We start from the raw sequence: 12581 nt of genomic DNA on the forward strand, positions 1-12581 counted from the left end.
CATACCCATACATATATACACACGCATACACTCATACTCATCATTGTACTCACAAACCTGCGCACACACACTGAATCTCTTATGTCTGGGCTGCTGAAAGTGAACAGCCTCTCAGTGGTGTGTGTGTGGGGAGTGGGAGCTGTGGGACATGGTGAAAGGACTCCATGTGAAATTCAACAGGAGATTATGAACTGGCACAGAGCTGGCCTGCCTGCAGCTGGAGAGGCTGTGCGAGAGCGCCCAGCGTCCGTACAGAGTCAGCGTCTGCACAGGTACTTAGGTCTGCCCAACCGCTCGCTGCAGCTGGAGAGGCTGTGAGAGTGCCCAGCGCCGCCGTACAGAACCTGTGCTAGAGAGAAACCGCGTCTGCACAGGTACGCTTTACTGTCAACCTGACACTTGTTCTTCTCGCTCTGCATGTTGCTGAAGGCTTGTGAGGTTTTTCAACCAGTTTCCCTCATTCCTTCTTCCTCTGTAATCTTTGGCGGATTTGCGGCTTAAATCTGCGGAACATGTGATGGGCTTGTTTCTGAGCGAGTGTGTGAATCTCGTGTTTTGTTTGTTGCGAAGGGGTTGATGCTGGGTGGTTACACGTGCGGGTGTTGGCGTGTCTGTGCTGACGCACTGTGTCGGGACTCCGGTGAGCAAGCGGTGTTGTTCGAGCCGAGCACAGCGTGTGAAGGATGTACGGAGATGCCTTGACCTTGCAGCACCGTCGTGTGGAACTGCACCACGTTTAGCCTTCAGAAAGTAATTTCCTCTTCTCTCTTTGAAAAGAAAACACCAGATTATCTGAGTGCTCTGACAGTTCTGAAACGTGTGCTGTCAGAACACATACACAGGGAGTTAAGTCCCATTTTTTTAAATTGATTGTGGTACATTGGCCTATTTTATCTGCAGAACATTTACAGTAAGTCATAAAGCCATTTATCTTTCTGAAGAACATTGTTTTCAAAAGATCATTTCATAAAGTCTACAGTGAAGTGACCAAATGAACATTGAAAGTGAATGCTTGTGAATTTAACTTGCAAATGACACGATACTATAATACAGGCCTATGCTGTGTGTGACGGTGTAATCTAAACAAAATTCATGGCATTATTTCCATGTTGTGAATTTCTGCACGCAGGATTTCTGCAGCACTCTGATCCTTGGAAAAGTGGTGAAAAGTGGAGTCTTTGTTAGCACAGCAATAAAAAGAATTTATCGGTTCATATTCCTAGTGTTGGCTAACCGAGTTGGCATAATTTTGGCTGATATGCTCTGTTTGGGTTATATAGCTCATATCTGGTGGTGAATTACTGTGTTTGCTGATGTTAATCAAAAGTGTAATTTGGTGCCTGTTTTATCTGGGTAGAAACTGATACAGCAATAACTTGTAGAGAAGAGCATGCAATACTTCCATAAGTTTGACGCTTATTCTTGTATTTAAGAAACATTGGCGAACATAGTGGAGGTCTTTTTCAACTGACTGTCAGTAGTCACGCTGCAGGCTGTGATAATGGGATGAACAGTAGGGCTCCACTGTAGCCCTAAAAACATCACGTTTTGTGTTACGCTCCGGTCTCCGAGCATTCAGGGCTGTCCACAGGGGCTGCTCGTGGCTCAGACACAGCCGGCAGCCTGGTCCCCGGAGGTTCTGCTGATGGCGCGGACCTTCATTGGAGAAAAAAGGCCTGTGGTGCCAGTTATAGTCCAGGCACGTGGTCTACAGGTAGACCCTCAGCCTGGTCATCATAAGCACTGCTCTTCAACATGTTACCTCCCAGGGACAGAGAGTGAGTGACTGAGTTGGGGGAAAAAATAAAATTATTCTGGGCCATGGCTTTGCCGTGCTCTTCTCTCACCGCAGCTGTGCTACGGACTGAATGAAATAAACCAGAGAAACAGTTTCAGCTAAATTTCACAGTTAAATTTCAGCTTTCAGCAAGCACTAAATCACAGAAACTTTTTTTTACTGTTAACCTTCATATTTCATCATGTGCTGTTGATGGTGTCATTTCCTGCCTTCCAAAACACACAGGAAAAGAATGTGCCTCCATTCGCTTTGCAGTAGTGTTAGCCAATCACATGGCTGCAGGGTGTCAGGTATGCTGAATGTGTGACATCACCTAGTAAGCATCTGGAGCATAGGAATTTGCGTTGGCACACGTTCAGGAACAGCACGACAAAAGATGCACATTCCATTACCAAGTTAAAAGGTGAGATTAAGTGAACGGCTGAAATGCTTATACAGTAGAAAATGTACTTTTTCTGCATTCTATCTGTGGGGGATGAATTTTACACCGTTATATAACAGATTGGGGAGTTATGTTGCACATTTTGGACTTATGAGAAATGAAGACCAAAGAACAAAAGAGCTTGTGAGTTGGTCTGAATTTAGTGCTTCAAGCTCGCAAGCAGTGGTGGAAAGAGAACTGCCATCTTAGATCCACATAACCATATTCCCTGCCAGCTGACTTGACAGTAGCGTTTATTGCCAAAACATTCAGTAGACGTAACATTCAGTTCTTCACATTTTTTCTTTCATAGTAAAATCATTTTCTTGATTCTCCCATTAAGAACACAAGTTGTTCTCATGCCCAGTTTTGTTTGTACAAGGTCTCCAACAGGAGAAGTACTGTCTTCAGGTATCTTCTGCCAGTCTAAACAATATTAATTGATATTCGATAAGTTCGAGCCAGCCCTGTCTGGATAAGGGAGTAGAGCTGGCCTGGACGTAAAACATTTAGTCAGACGTGAAATACCCCAGATGTCTAAGTAAGCAAGAAACATTGCCTTGTGGAAAAGAGGCCAGACTGCACTTTGCGAGGCCTGATGTTAGCAGCTGGTTGCCCATTGACTTGCCCATAGATTGCTGTGTGCAGATATGAATGCTGTGTTTTTATGAGCTTTTGTTTTTTTAGTGTGGATTAAGGATATTTTACAGATATTTATCCACGCTGCACCAATCGTTGCATTCAAACTACTGCGTGTAACCAAGGCTGTTTGATTGATCCCTTGCGATTAAAGGCCAAGTTTAAAAGAAAATAAATAAATTATCCTTTTTTCTCTTTTGTTGTTGCTCTGAAGAGACACAAGACCTTAAGCAGCTGTGTGTGCTGGCAGAGCCTGCAGTGGAAAACTCTCTTGGTTTAAATAATCTTCTTCTCAGGTCAGATGAGGTTATGAATGTGTTGGATTCATGTTTTTTTGTTTTTCTCTTAACAAACTGTGTTTCTTCTGTAACTTGAACCATGACATTAAAACAAGGTAGCGCTGGTAAAAGAAAAGAAGAGTTTTCCGTTCTTTAAGGGATATACATGGTTGGACAGTGAGGGAAGGGGGTGAATATTTCACATTTGGACCCCTTCAATGTAGCAGCTTCCTGGAGTCCGATTTGGGGTGGCAGTGGGGGCTGGAGAGATCTCACAGACACCACGGTCCCATGCACCCCCCCCCCCCCGCTCTGGGCTCAGGAGTAATACGTCTGCCTGGCTTCTCTCAGAGGAACACTGTGTTCAGGAGTGCAGCATTGTGATCATTTTGTCTCCCCACTTTGTTGCTTTACCCAATGCCTAATTTAAAGCCCCGTCAAGACTACAGTAAGCGTTCCCATTCCTGGCCCTGTCTCCGCAGAGCAGGTTCATCACGTAAGACACCACCGAGAGAGTGCACCGTCTCTTCCAGCATGCCGCTGGGTCTGGAATTTAGGGATTCAGAGATGGGGGTAACAGTTTGGGGATTCATTAATATCTTCTTCTTGATGTGTTGACAATTGGATTGGTATGGTAGCATGGACTGCACACAACAATCCAGTTGTATTCACAGGTATTAAATGATTTGATTTGAAATTGATACCACTTTTAACAAACCAAAATAACAGAGGGGTTCAGGGGCATGCTTTTGGAAGACATTTTTGGAAAAACAGCCTTTTAGATTTTGGGAGTGTTGAAGCTGATTAAATCCATTATAGAGCACCACAAAAAGTGATGTCTTCACTTTGAATGCCAAGTGCCTAGGCTACAAAAATATTCTGCTGGCGTGTAACATTATTGCCCTGATTTGTCTGTTAGCATCCTAATCTTTGGATTAGGGGCGGCCTGTAGTTGTTAAGGTAAATGACTGGGACACATAAGGTCGGTGGTTCTAATCCCGGTGTAGCCACAATAAGATCTGCGCAGCCGTTGGGCCCTTGAGCAAGGCCCTTAACCGTGCATTGCTCCAGGGGAGGATTGTCTCCTGCTTAGTCTAAATCAACTGTACGTCGCTCTGGATAAGAGCGTCTGCCAAATGCCAATAATGTAATGTAATGTGAAATAACACAACCAAGCTCGTTTAGGGCATTTTACATAAGTGTGCCTCTGCAGACCCCCAAAAGGATCACCACAGGGTCAGCAAGGTTTGATGAAAAGACAGTGCTCGTCAATATAGCACTATTGCTCCCATCATTCTGCCACCTCAGTGGAATGCTCCCAGAACTGATGAGTTGAAATAGCACTGTATAAACCATGGGTTTTCCACAGACAGTGTTTGGTGTCTTTAGATAGCTAATGAGGTGGGAAATAGTTTGGTGTCATTGGTGGTGTAGTACACTGGTTGCTGAATTAGGATCTTGTAGGCATAAACCAGAGGTAATGCAAGTTACCTGTGAGTCAGCATCCAGCTGTAATACAAAGGTTAACCAGGTTTGTTGGACATACAGAGATAACAGGACCATTGTTACCGCCATCTTGTGACTCTTTATTTGATGATTTGTTGTTTTCCTGTATATAGAGGGGAACGTGGAATGGTTCGAGGAGACTCGCTAATACAATCTCCTGCACACCATTTGCGTATAGCCATTAATATTGCACCTTTCCACGTAATTATATTTCTGCATTGCACATTATTGAATATATTGTATTAATTTGAACTTGCATCCTCTTGACTTACACCACTGCACACTTTAGAGTCAGTTTAGAGTCCTAACACACATAGACAACCTAGGATACCTGCACCCCGTAGTCACTCGCCTATACACCAGTGCCATCACAAGATACATACTATGTGTATCATTGTAGGCTATACATGCCACAGGCACGTCCGCGTCTATACAAATAGATAGTGATCATATAGAGCCACACTATTGGCGGACATTTGCAGTTCCTTGTGTTGAACTGTTAGAACAGAGGAGCAGTTGAACTTATCTTTTGGAGTCAGATAAATGAGAACAAAATAAAATTAACCCTGTTTAAAATTAACCATTGGTCAGACTACACGCGTTTCCTTCACCTCTCGGATACTTCCGCCTTTTGGTGTATTTGGGGGGTTTCTTACACCGGTATATCACTACGTCTGTCCTACATGCCTTTTCTTAGCCAGGTACCGAATGGTGGTATTTAGTACTGCTGTGTGCTTAATCTGCTGAGCTGTAACTCGCTGGAAACCTAATTCAGTTTGTGCCAGTTTCAAGTATAGCCACACCAGTAGCACACTTTTGTGTCTTGTGATAAGGTCCGTGTTCTTTCTCTCATTGGATCTGTATAAGAACATTAGATCCTTAAGGCCATTCAACTAATCTGAGCTTGTCTTTTGCTTCTCTCAAACCACTGAGAATATATTTTAGTAACAGCATTAAAAAGACAAAATTGCTAGTAAGGAAATAAAAGTGGATTAAATAAGAATGGAGTAAAGCAATAATTTAGAAATAATATCACTGCAGTGAGAAGAAAAATGGATGCATAGTTGTATACATAATAAAGTCCAATTAAAACAAAAACTTACTACAGTTTCACAAATTCAGTAAACTGTCACTGGTGAACCATGAAGAGTAGGGCAGCTTTTCTCAAATTATAAATTAATTAGGTATTTTCATGAGATGGGTACTGTAAATGACACTCAATGTGGTTAAGGAAAAAAACCCCTCCATTTTAATCTTTGAATTGCTTGTCTGTATAGCATGCACTGCACTTTGACCCACCCACCCCCCAAAAAAAAGAAAAGGCCTGTAACCCTAGCCCACCTAGCTTGTGCCACTTCCCCACACAAACATCCCAGCTCATGGGCCAAGCACTTCTCTATTGCGTGGCTGAGACAGCTGCGGCCTGTTTTGGTCACATGACCCGTGGTGGGGAATGCTAGAACGTTCCGCAGGTCACTTCCATATCTGAAGAGCAGTGCGCTGAGTCAGTGTGCGAGAGGCAGACCCGGCTTAATTAATGTCGGGAAAAGATGGCTGACATGCTCGCTGTGTGACAGAGTGGCCCTTCGCTTCGGTATGATTTAATGTGTTAATAGATTGCGATGCAGTTCCCCCCGACCGGCAGGCTCCAGGATGGTGGAGTGTTGTGCAATGTGGCTGACGGCAGAGTGTCCCAAGTCCTCTGTCAGGGGGGCAGTCGTAAATCAAAGGGAAGAAATCAAGGAATCCATGTTGAGGGGAATCGTGTATTCAACTGCAGTCAAGTTTCAATCCTCCAATTATTCAACGTTTTGGGTCCTAGGAAAAAGGATTCAGTCCTGTGCAGTTTAAGGAGTAGTAATAAATGAAGTAGATGGTTATAGGCATTTTATTACTTTTTGGGGTACCAACAACTTGAATGATGAACACCATACGTAGCCAATGGAATATGTGCACACGAGAATATCCAGAGTTAAATTAGTAATTGAATTTCATGTAGCATTCCTCAGTTATGTATCATGTTAACTGCTAAGCATTCTGGTTTACGGTATTATGTCTGAAACACAAAACTGCCCTTTATGCCTGCAGCTGGTTTCCAGACATTAATATTATGAGTCTGATATAAAAATGACGTTATGCTGGTACTGTACAACATGTTTGAATTGTTTAGAGCAGGGCTGCCAAAGCCCGTTTCTGGAGATCTACTATCCTATAGGTTTTCACTCCAACCGTAGTGGAAGGAAAAAAATGTGAAAAGCAAGAATTTAAGACTCTTTGCTAGCTACAGGAAGCATTTACAAGCTGTTGTAGTTGTTCGAGGAGGAGTTAACAGGGTTCCCAAACTTTTGCACAGGGCTTTTTTCCTATTTTCTATTCCTTTAAAACTGTAAAAAATGGATGTAAAAAGTAATCTTGCTTAAAATTAAGAAATCTGCCATGTTTTTAAGTTTTACCATTTAGAGGTCAGGTTTGCTTCTGTCCACTTACAGTGGTCTCCGTCAAAGCACACCTCATTCGGCAGTAAGACATCTCTGAGCTGCTAAGTAGTAGAATGAGGTGTGCTGAAGTAGGGCTGGATTAAAAACGTACGGGGCGGTAGATCTCCAGGAACAGGGGAGGCCCGGTTTGGAGCCTCTGGGACCCACAGGGGGTCTGCGTGATGTTGTGTGCCCTGCACTGTATGCAGCTGCTCGCTGTACGTCAACAGCCACGCATTCCGGGCACTCCTGCGTGTCTGCAGCCCTCGAGCCCTGCCGCGTTGCTGTAAAGAGTGGCTCCAGTTCCAGAGGCACCTCCGGGCGCCGGGCAGCCCGTCCTCCTTTCCCCGAGGCTCAGGAGAATGAGCAGTATACAGGCAGGAGCCAGCGTGCCCGTGAGGATCGCTGCACTGCACCGATTATTTACCAGCATTAAAGTCTTTGTTTTACACGGACTGGTTTTGTTGCCATTAATTGCAATGGCACATTTTTTTACAGGGATTTTCTATACAGGAAATGACCATCGAGAAATAATTTACATCTTCTGTAAATTGTTATTAATTATTAGAAAATTCACTGATGGTCAAAATGTTTAAGTCTCAGCCCTGTCACCTTAGCAAGCCATAATAAGTATCGTGCCTCTTTTGTCTCAACTTTTGGCAACAAAGTGCATTCACGACTGCGGTACTGCGAGATCGCATAGTTTGAAATTGTGGCACGGGCCCAAATTAGCGTGGCCGTGTGTGATCTCACTCCCTTTAATGTTGATCGGTGCCCTGCCTGTGGTCACTGGAACCCGGGCCAAAGGCACATACAGTGACCGGGAGGCTGGTGCCAGCCGCTGTGAGATGTTCCTGTCGCCGGTTTCAATAACAGCCCACATTCACCGACCCTCTCCCACCCGCGCCGTCCGAGAGGCCAAATTACTGTCTGTTTATGGGCTGTGCCGATCTGTCTCCTGTCCTGCTCCGCTTCATCGCAATGGGATTATACCCCATAAAATCTTGGCTTAAATAAAATCAATAAAAAGGAACAGTCTGGTAAGAAAGCAGTTCACGAAAACGTTTGGATCGTCTTCAAATGGTCACTCTTCTCAGCCCACCTGCTCATATACTTGATTTGTTGTCTTACATGTTTGTGCACTTTGCCGGAAAGGGAACACAAGGTTATGGTTTTGTAACGCTGTTAGTTTTGGGGAGGGGTGCCTTTTTGAACGTGCTCTCTTGGTTGGTTTTTGTCCCTTGGGTAGAGTTTAAAATCTGACAACTGTAAACTGATTTTGATCACTATGAAAACAGGAAACCCATCCCATGAAAAGGGCAATTATCTCTGGGCACACTGCAGTGGAACGGCCTTTCCTTGACTTCTTGTTGAATTTCTTCCTGGTGACAGAAATGAGCCTTACATACCGGGATTTGGCTTTTATTCACAAATGATTGTCTACTCTGTACTGGACTGCAGGATTGTGCAGTGCCACAGCTGGACTTGGGTAGGGTGGATTTAGTTTGGCCAGTGCTTCTAAGGTTTCTGTCATATCAGTTCCTCCCCTGGAACATCCAGTCATCCACTGCCTCACAAGGAGAGATATTCAGTACCGGTCAGTGCTTACACTCCGGTAGTACTATCCGTTATTGTGGAAGGTATTCACTGGCTCATGAGTACATCAGGGGAGTGTCACTTCAGACCAGGAGGCACCGTTGGCTGTTTCAATTGTAAGTTTTGCATGTTTTACGAGTATTATGATGTGTTCCACTAGTAGGTGTCTCTGCCTTCAAAATAAGGTTTTGTATAATAATCAAATATATGCAGTTTGTATTTAAATGTATTTAGATATGTATTTTTTACATTTTATAAACCAACCATACATTTGGCAACATGATATTGCGCTTATGCTTCCTAAAGTTTTGGACCAGCCTATGTCTTCATGTAATACATCTGATCTGTCACAAATAACATAGTTAGTGTTGTAATGCTGTGCGATTTACTGAAAGAAGAGTATAAGACATAAAAAAAACATTTCATGTACAATATTTCTTAAAGGAGTTGCAATAGGTGATTCATGTTTATGAACCTTGAGCCGGTAAATAGGCTGTTTCTTTTTCTCTGCTTTTAGAATGTCAGACTAGTCTGAATTTTTCTATTAATTTCCATGAAAACCAGTTTTCTTTATTTTGGGGACTAAATTGCTCTGTTCCACCTGCTCCTGTCAGAACAGTGTAAATCTGATGAGATGATGCTCTTGACTCAGCATTATTGAGAATCCTGTATCCTCTTTCTTTGGCAATAATGTGCATAATTAAGGTGGACAAATCGTAGTTTATGGGCATGGAGGTCCTAGAGGACTCCAATTATTGGAAGCTTAAGCCATTTATCCTGTAATTAATTTAAATAAATATATATATATGTGTTCTCAAATCACTCATATTAGATCAGTTTTACTTTTCATAATATATGGGCTACATATTTTCCTGTAAACCCTTACATCTGTTGTCATCAGATCATGAACGAAGGTGTTGGAAGTTACTGACGTTTATTTTGAAACAAACGCAGTCACTTGTCTACTACTTTGGAAGCTGTCGGCTATATTTCCTGATTGGACTGAGCATCATTAGCTGTAATAATTTGACCCACATTGGCATGTTAAAACGATTTGCTGTATCTCTTGTAGAGTATGAATTCCAAAAAATGGTGTTTATGAAAAAGAACCCATTCTGTGGCTGATGGCTAGTTCTAGTACGCACAGCTATTTCATTGCAATGACTTTGTGTTGTCGTACAGAATTTCTGCTGCATCTGTGGTTGATTTTCTTTAAGAATTTTGACACCTGTGGCAGCAGATTTTAAGATGAGCTTCCAGATTGCTTCAGAATAGCATTAGGGAAATCAGACTAGAAGTATTCACTTTGAGGCTGTTTTAATGCTCAAAACTGACTCACATTGGTAGAACATAGAGTATAGCATTAATAGAATCTCAGTAAGTCTTCTGTGAAGTCAGACGCAGGCTTTCCAGGTACTGAATTAGTGTCTGTCCGGACTGCTGTTAGGGTCAGTAATAGCTGTGTGATTGCTCTTCCCTATAGAGCTGGCTTCTCTGGTCCCAGATGGAGTAAGAAAGAAGTGATTGCCACCACTGAATATCAGCACAGTACAGGTTGACCTACAAAAAGAAAGATTTTTCATCTTTCGTTCTTTTCTATTCACAGCCTTTTCATTTCAGTCTTGAAATAGCCTTGGGAAATTGTGGGAGATACACTGTGTGCTTTATGAAATTAAAGCTTTTTTTCATGTGAAAATGATGTCTAGTTTCAGACACTATTTTTGTTTTTATTCTTGTTCTGTTATTCTCCTAATGGACATTTAGACAAATGCTGTACCCAAATTTCTCTACTACAAAGTTCATAGAACTGTATTTATCTGTATATTTTCATGGCATTATAATAAAACATCTAATCAAACATGTACTTAACCTATTTAAAATATAAAAAATGAAAAAAGGTTCACCAAAAAATAACACCAACAGTTTTCCTAATTGTAGACATTAATTCTGCTGACAGAGAGAGGTGTGAGAAACATCTGTGGTGATTAATGCATTTATTTTCCAACTATTTAGACCTTAACCTACCTGTTCAGTACTGATGTACAATACTGATGTCATTTTCCAACATTAGATTCCTTCAAATACAGTTTGTGCAGCAGCTCACTGATTGATCTGAACTGGGCTTTGTGGCGAGACAATGGTTTTCACTTTTCCCTTGAGAGCTAGACAGGTTGGGGGCAGGGGAAAATATTGCTGTTTCAATGACTGAGACAGACCTTCAGTTAGCCTAATAGTCATTAGTGCTTCTGACTAAGCTTTGAAAACCACAAAACCCATCTCTCAATTCTGGCTATATTTTTGTACCACCATGTACTGTATATAGGGAGAGCTGCAGTGCAGCCCTTTCTCATGTTACTGTGTGTCAGCTGGCTATAACGCATGTAACATTTGAAGCCTGTATAAGGAATTTCTATATTAAAGATCCTGGTTGGAAACCGTGCAGTCCGTATTTGGTCAGTATTTGGACGCTGACACAGTTTTCTTTAGTTTTGGCTCTGCACTCCTGCACACCGGGTTTGATGTGAAACCGTAAGGTTAAAGTGCAGACGGTCAGCTTTCATTTGGAGGTACTTACATCCATATCAAGTGATCCGAATAGGAATTACAGCCCTTTTAATACATAGTCGTCCCAATTTTACGGCTGTAATTCCTACACGGATCACTCGATATGGATGTAAATACCCACAAATTAAAACTGAGCCTGCACTTTTAACCTCACGTTCATCGTTTCATTTCATTATCCACAGAGCACAGAGCCAGAACTACAAAACTACTGTCACTGTTCAAATACTTATGAACTGCACTGTATATTCCTTATGTATTCCATTATTTCAGTGATTCAATATGGTCTGTTTCTGAAGCGTTGCTGAAGCATTCCAGGCCCAAGGATTTCCCTCTTGATGAATATACAGAGGGCCGTCTTTCAGAGGTGTATGCTTTTTGATTCTGTGAATTGCTGCCTGTTATTGTCCATATAAACTGTGGCGAGTTGGTTGCTTAGAAACTGAAAATGCAATAAGTGACTGGAAATGCAATGACTGTCCGGTGCGTGGAGGAAGAAATATAGAGAAAGTGGTGGCAATCAAGCCAGCAAGCAGCCGCACACGATGTTACTATCAGCGCTAACAAATGGGTATTCAGTGTATTTACAGCCAAGGACAGGTAGTGTGAATCCACGCACGTGCCTGGAGAAAGCACATATTGTGCTGTGGTTTTTGGAAAGGGCATTCAAGATGCCTCCGTTTTATTCTCTGCCATGCTGGATGCATTAAAAATGAATGAATGTCCGTGAAAGAGAACTCTGGTTTTTAATGGTTTTGACATTTCCATGGTTTGGAACATTGAAAGGCGGCCTCCTTTCAAAAAATAAAAGGGAGAGTACACCTTCGTTTTATGAACAGGTAATTTGAGAGCCTTATTAAAATGCAGTGATCCCTACAAGCATGCACTGCTTGGCTTCTGATCCTCATTTGTAATATTTTGTGAATTGGTTGAACCCTCTCAGCTGATTAAAATTATGTTCGTGTTTGTGTAATTTTAAGCTTGTTGGCAGCTGTGCCGCCCTGCACACTACCCCTGGAAATCAGTGACCCCCAGTGTTGCTGAATCTGGTCTGCACTCCACTGCAAAAAAATATATACGCCATAACACATTTTAATCTCGTAATGAGATTTGAAATCTTACTGTAGAAAATGACTGTTTGCTTGACAGGTGAACTTTTCTTACCGCATTCACAAATCTTGAAATTTGTTGAACTTTTCATTGGAAATATTTTTGTCTTATATAGCAAAAAGTAAATGTAAGACTAATACACTTGCTGAGATTGGCTTGTTTTTTTGCAGTGTGATAATCTTGCCAATAAAAAC

General features: G+C 42.2%; 1 protein-coding gene across 1 annotated transcript in view; it reads left to right on the forward strand.

The window, feature by feature from the left end:
- plce1 (phospholipase C, epsilon 1) overlaps positions 1–12581 on the forward strand; it is an 83158-nt gene that overhangs the window by 26168 nt on the left and 44409 nt on the right. The window lies entirely within an intron of this gene.

This window comes from Conger conger, chromosome 2 (assembly GCF_963514075.1).
Source record: "Conger conger chromosome 2, fConCon1.1, whole genome shotgun sequence".
In the NCBI taxonomy this organism is placed as follows: Eukaryota; Metazoa; Chordata; class Actinopteri; order Anguilliformes; family Congridae; genus Conger; species Conger conger.